We start from the raw sequence: 7,141 nt of genomic DNA on the forward strand, positions 1-7,141 counted from the left end.
TGTTTCTTCCACCATTGTTGTTGTTGAAACCTTGTTGAGGTCTCTGTTGATCCTTCCATAAGAGATTTGGGTGATTTCTCCATGAAGGGTTATAGGTGTTTCCATAGGGTTCTCCCATGTAATTCACCTCTTCCATTGCTGAGTTCTCAGGATCATAAGCTTCTTCTTCAGAGGAAACTTTCTTAGTACTTCCTGTTGCTGCTTGCATTCCAGACAGACTCTGAGAAATCATATTAACTTGTTGGGTTAATATTTTATTCTGAGCCAATATGGCATTCAGAGTATCAATCTCAAGAACTCTTTTCTTCTGAGTTGTCCCATTATTTACAGGATTCCTTTCAGAGGTGTACATGAATTGGTTATTTGCAACCATTTCAATGAGTTCTTGAGCTTCTGCGGGCGTCTTCTTCAGATGAAGAGATCCTCCAGCAGAGCTATCCAATGACATCTTGGATAGTTCAGACAGACCATCATAGAAGATTCCTATGATGTTCCATTCTGAAAGCATGTCAGAAGGGCACCTTCTGATCAATTGCTTGTATCTCTCCCAAGCTTCATAGAGGGATTCACCATCCTTCTGTCTAAAGGTTTGGACTTCCACTCTAAGCTTACTCAATTTTTGAGGTGGAAAGAACTTTGTCAAGAAGGCATTAACTAGCTTTTCCCAAGAGTTAAGGCTTTCCTTAGGTTGTGAATCCAACCATGTTCTAGCTCTGTCTCTTACAGCAAAAGGAAAAAGCATAAGTCTGTAGACTTCAGGGTCAACCCCATTGGTCTTGACAGTGTCACAGATTTGTAAGAATTCAGCTAAGAACTGATGAAGATCTTCCAATGAAAGTCCATGAAACTTGCAATTCTGTTGCATTAGAGAAACTAATTGAGGCTTAAGCTCAAAGTTGTTTGCTCCAATGGCAGGGATAGAGATGCTTCTCCCATAGAAATCAGGAGTAGGTGCAGTAAAGTCACCAAGCACCTTCCTTGCATTGTTGGCATTGTTGTTGTTTTCGGCTGCCATGGTTTCTTCTTCTTTGAAGAGTTCTGTTAGGCTCTCTAAAGAGAATTGTTCTTTAGCTTCTCTTAGCTTTCTCTTCAAGGTCCTTTCAAGTTTAGGATCAGCTTGAACAAGTATGCCTTTATCTTTGTTCCTGCTCATATGAAAGAGAAGAGAACAAGAAAGTAGAGAATCCTCTATGTCACAGTATAGAGATTCTTTGAGGTGTCAGAGGAAAAGAAGAATAGAAGGAGGAGGTGGAGAAGAGGAAATTCGAAGTTATCAAGAGGGACAGAGTTCGAATTGCACCTTGATGAGGAGTCTTAGTCCTTTAAATAGAAGGATGTGACAAGAGGGGAAGAATTTTCGAAAACAATTTAAAAAGATTTTGAAATAATTAAAAAGAAATTTGAAAATTTGATTGAGATTTTCGAAAACTAAGATTGGGAAAGAAATAAAGTGATTTTTGGAAAAGATTTTGAAACTAGAAAAAGAATTGATTGAAAAAAATTAATTTTGAAAAAGATGTGATTGAAAAGATATGTTTGAAAAGATATGATTTGAAAATCAATTTAGAAAAAGAAAATTTTTTTAAAATTAAAGTTGATTACTTGACTATCAAGAAATTAAAAGATATGATTTTAAAATTTAAAGTTTGATCCTTTCTTAATAGGCAAGTAACAACTTGAAAATTTTGAAGTAAATCTTTAATTGAAGCAAGGATTTTTGAAAATAGAAAAAATAAATATAAAATGGAAAGAAATTGATTTTGAAAGAGATATGATTGAAAAGATATGATTTGAAAAAGATTTGATTTTGAAAAATTATGAAAACTTGAAAAAAATGTGAATTAAAAACAAAATCTTCCCTCTAGTGTCATTCTGGCGTTAAACGCCCAGAATGGGCACCATTCTGGGCGTTTAACGCCCAAATCTCTACCTTTTTGGGCGTTAAATGCCCAGCCAAGTATCCTGGCAGGCGTTTAAACGCCAGTTTTCCTTCTTCACTGGGCGTTTTGAACGCCCAGCTTTTTCTGTTTGATTCCTCTGCTGAATGTTCTGAATCTTCAATTCTCTGTATTATTGACTTGAAAAGACACAATTTTGAAAATATTTTTGAATTTTTAATGATGAGAAACAATAAGAATGCAACTAAGATAAAATAAACAATGCATGCAGGATCAAACTTAAAAATTTTCATATAAAAGACACTAACAAATTGATGATGCATATGAGAAACAACAAAACACACAAAACAAGAGAATTTAAAGATTAGAGCAATGAAATCATCAAGAACAACCTGAAGATCAATGAAGAACATGCATGAATTCGAAAAATGCAAGAAGAACAGAAACATGTAATTGACACCAAACTTAAAAATTAATACTAGACTCAAATAAGAAACATAAAATATTTTTTGGTTTTATGATTTAAATTTTTTTTTGTGATTTTCGAAACTTATATGGAAAAGAAAATAAAGAGAATCAAAACTTTTAATGAGAATTCCAGGAATCATGCAATGTTAGTCTAAAGCTTCAGTCTAAAAAGATTAGACATGTTTGGCCAAGCTTCAGCAGGACATTACATTCAATAGCTAAATTGATGGGAATCAATCAGCTTTTGTGATGGTAAGAACATCACCTTGAAACTCTAGAATTCATTCTTAAAAATTCTGAAAAGTACCTAATCTAAGCAACAAGATGAACCGTCAGTTGTCCAAACTCGAACAATCCCCGGCAACGGCGCCAAAAACTTGGTGCACGAAATTGTGATCATCAACAATGGCACCAAAGACTTGGTGCTCTCAAACGTGAATCACACTTTGTCACAATTCCGCACAATTAACCAGCAAGTGCACTGGGTCGTCCAAGTAATAAACCTTACGTTAGTAAGGGTCGATCCCACGGAGATTGTCAGCTTGAAGCAAGCTATGGTCATCTTGTAAATCTCAGTCAGGCGGATTCAAATGGTTATGGAGTTTAAGGTGATGAAAATAAACATAAAATAAAGATAGAGATACTTATGTAATTCATTGGTGGATTTCAGATAAGCGTATGAAGATGCTTTGTTCCCCCTGAACCTCTGCTTTCCTATTGCCTTCTTCCAATCATTCATACTCCTTTCCATGGCAAGCTTTTTGTTGGGCATCACCGTTGTCAATGGCTACATCCCGTCCTCTCAGTGAAAATGATCCTGATGCTCTGTCACAACATCGGCTAACCAGCTGTCGGTTCTCGATCATGTCAGAATAGGATCCATTGATCCTTTTGCGTCTGTCACACGCCCCACAATCGCGTGTTTGAAGCTCGTCACAGTCATCCCTTCCTAGATCCTACTCAGAATACCACAGACAAGATTTAGACGTTCCGGATCTCAGGAATGGCCGCCAATAATTCTAGCCTATACCACGAAGGTTCCAATCTTAGATTAGAAACCCAAGAGATATGCACTCAATCGAAGGTAGAACGGAAGTGGTTGTCAGTCACGCATTCATAGGTGAGAATGATGATGAGTGTCACGGATCATCACATTCATCAAGTTGAAGAACAAGTGATATCTTGGAGAAGAAGTAGGCGTGAATTGAATAGAAAAACAGTAGTAATTGTATTAATTCATGAAGAACAGCAGAGCTCCACACCTTAATCTATGGTGTGTAGAAACTCCACCGTTGAAAATACATAAGAACAAATAGTGTAAGCATGGCCGAATGGCCAGCCTCAAAGGTCTAAGGACTAAACGTCCCAAGATGAAAAATACAACAGCAAAAGGTCCTATTTAAAAAAAACTAGTAGCCTAGGGTTACAGAAATCAGTAATTAATGCAGAAATCTTCTTCCGGGCCCACTTGGTGTGTGCTTGGACTGAGCATTGAAGCTTCTATGTGTAGATACTTTTTTTGGAGTTAAACGCCAACTTTTGTGCCAGTTTGGGCGTTTAACTCCAGCTTTTGTGCCAGTTTCGGAGTTAAACGCCAGAATTCTTGAGCTGACTTGGAATGCCTGTTTGGGCCATCAAATCTCGGGCAAAGTATGGACTATTATATATTTCTGGAAAGTCCAGGATGTCTACTTTTCAACGCAATTGAGAGCGCGCCGATTGAGCTTCTGTAGCTCCAGAAAATCCACTTTGAGTGCAGGGAGGTCAGAATCCAACAGCATCTACAGTCCTTTTTCAGCCTCTGAATCAGATTTTTGCTCAGGTCCCTCAATTTCAGCCAGAAAATACCTGAAATCACAGAAAAATACACAAACTCATAGTAAAGCCCAGAAAAGTGATTTTTAAATAAAAACTAATAAAAATATAATAAAAACTAATTAAAATATACTAAAAACATACTAAAAACAATGCCAAAAAGCATATAAATTATCCGCTCATCACGTACGCACGTCTCATGCGTATGCATGAGTGTAAAAATTGGCATACTCGCGTACGCGAGAAATTTGGGCAGTGGGGTTTGCTCGCGTACACATGACTTGCGTCCATACGCATGAGCGTCATTTTGACAAACTCGCGTCAGCCCATGTTTGCGTACACATGAGTATTAGCAAAGGCCAACTCCTACGTACGCATGACAGTTCTCGCATACACATGGCATATCAGACTTGGAAAAAGCTTATATACTCCAGAAATCATATTTTAACCCAAATTTTAAACCATTATATATTTTTCCACAAAATTTGTTTTTCAACCTTTCTTAAACCGTTGGAAAGATCGATAAGTGAGTTTTCATAAAAATTCAACTTTGAAAAGTTTTCAACTCTGAGGTCCATGTTACGACCCACCGAGGTTGGTTGGAAATCAATTTTAACAAAAAATAGCATTTATCAACTTTTCCAAAAGTTCACAAGCCAAAACAGTTTCAACATCAACAAAATGACCCTCCCAAACCAACTCAATCCACACATTCTGAATTAACCAAATTCAAACCTACTTCATCTACACATTTCAACTCATTTTCATCCATTCAACAACTCAAAATCTCATTTTTTACTATTCCATCAATCACTTAAATTTCCACACATTCAATACCAAATTTTCTATTCAAACTCATGCATCATCACATAATTCAATCATCACTTACCATTCTTATCTTTTCCCAGACCCCATCCCAAATTCACGACATCTGGCCCAAATTCACCAATTCAATATATAATTCATAAATATATAACTACCATCCAAACTATTAATTTCAACAACACATCAATTATACATAATTACACAATCCTCATCTAAATCATCAATTGCAATAACACACCACGACACATATTAATTCCAACCAAATACACAATTCAAACTTAATTCTAGGGGCATCTAGCCTAGGATTTCATACTATACATTACACGGTATTTAAATGAAACTTAAGCTGTACCTCTTAGAAGTCAAAACTAAGCTCTTCACTTGTGAATCTCCACCCCAAGACTCACCCAAAAGCTTCTCAAGCTAATTGCAAGTTCCCAATGTGTACCCAAAATCAATCGACACTCTAATATACACAGTTTCTTATATACATCAACCTAGGATTCATAAAATTTCATAAATCACAATGATTTAAGGATTTCTTACCTTAACCCACGAAAATGGTTGATGAAACTCACCAATAGCTCATACTAGAGCACCCCTAAACAACCAAAATCACAAGATTTTATTAAAATCCAAATCAAAAAAGAATTAAAAGAAAAAAATAAAACTGGGCAGAGGACTTCGAGATACTCACCACAATTCCTAGATAGAATCGAAGAGTTTGACAAGAGCTATGCGTGGCCGCAACGGCTCGTCAATCGGAGCTTCGAATAAAAAGTTGTGGAGCTTTGAAGATCGAAGGGGGTTAGGGTTTGTGTTCTTCTTTCTCTCTTCCTCCAATCCGTGTCTCTCTCATAAAAAGGGGGAAAATGTGTTTGTGTTGTGCTGAAATGGGTCATTATATGGCATGGGCTTGGGCCCGATTCACTCAGTTTAGTCTGTTGGCCTAATTTTGGGCCAAAACATTTAAGATTGGTGTTTTAATGTGCATTTTAAATATTTTTAATTTTTCAAATTATAAATTCTAATTTTTTAACTCTCATCACTCATAATTAATTTTCTCAGTTACAGTACCGGAAAATCTAAGGCGGTACTGCTGGTTAAATTTCCCATACGTGTCCTCACGCATTTTTTCGCAAAAAGGTACATTTTCCCACTTGGAAATATCCTCTAAATCCAATTATCACATTTAAATTTCCAAATTATGATTCTAAATTTTTCTATTCCTAGCAGTCCATATTTAATTAATTATTTATTTAATTTTTGTTTAATCGGAGTTTTACATAAAGCTCTGTATAGTTAGGTATTACAGTAGCCCACCCGACTTGATTCTAACACCGTGCGGACTAGGATCTCCAAACCCCTTGATTTCACTAGCTCATATCCTCAGCACAGGTATGAACATTTGGGGCCGTCTGTGGGGATCCTACAAGGTTAGAACCATGGTCAACCAAAAATTCACTCAGTGATCAACCAAACACTCCTTTCAAGGAGCAATTCCATGAAGATAGGCATGAAACAGATGTCACTCCTCCCACCAAGGAAGAACATCAAATCCTTCTAGGATCTATGAAGTCCACAACGTTAGAGCTCATAATGTCAGAAATAATGTTAGAGCTCAAAATGCAGGGACTCGTCACTTCGTTGGCTTAGGGGATAATTACGTTCATGTTACGCAAGAAATGTACTATAGAGTGCAAGTGTTAGAGCAGGCAGAGTTGGAACGTCAGTTGGTAAAGGCAATCCAGGTCCCAAAGTTGTGCAACCATGGATCATAGTCAAGAAAGTTAAAGCCCGAGAAGGCTTCCTGATCACCAGCAAGGTAACAACTTATGACCATCCCACTCACCTTAAAGGCACAGGAGGTCACCATGGCGTGACGGCGAGTGTCGTGAGGGTGAAAGACGAGGGAGGTTTGAGTCTCAATCACCTAGTCTAAAAGGAAACAAACTCCGCAAAGGAGTCTGAGTCCTAAAAGACAAAGTGATAGTCGAGAACATGTAATTGTGTGCCAGACTCCATTTGTTTTCCATGTCCTTTAAGTTTGTCTACCTAACCACTTTGATTAGATGATAGATTTAAAGTATGAGGGAAAGTCGGATCCTCAGGAGCACATTGATGCTTTTGTGGCC

At 37.2% G+C, this 7,141-nt stretch overlaps 1 non-coding gene across 1 annotated transcript; it reads left to right on the forward strand.

The window, feature by feature from the left end:
• The first annotated feature begins 502 nt into the window (after positions 1 to 502).
• LOC112739661 (small nucleolar RNA R71) lies at positions 503 to 610 on the forward strand. The gene has a single exon (XR_003170595.1). It is a non-coding gene; the product is annotated as a small nucleolar RNA R71 (small nucleolar RNA).
• Positions 611 to 7,141: the final 6,531 nt, after the last annotated feature.

This window comes from Arachis hypogaea, chromosome 13, assembly GCF_003086295.3.
Source record: "Arachis hypogaea cultivar Tifrunner chromosome 13, arahy.Tifrunner.gnm2.J5K5, whole genome shotgun sequence".
In the NCBI taxonomy this organism is placed as follows: Eukaryota; Viridiplantae; Streptophyta; class Magnoliopsida; order Fabales; family Fabaceae; genus Arachis; species Arachis hypogaea.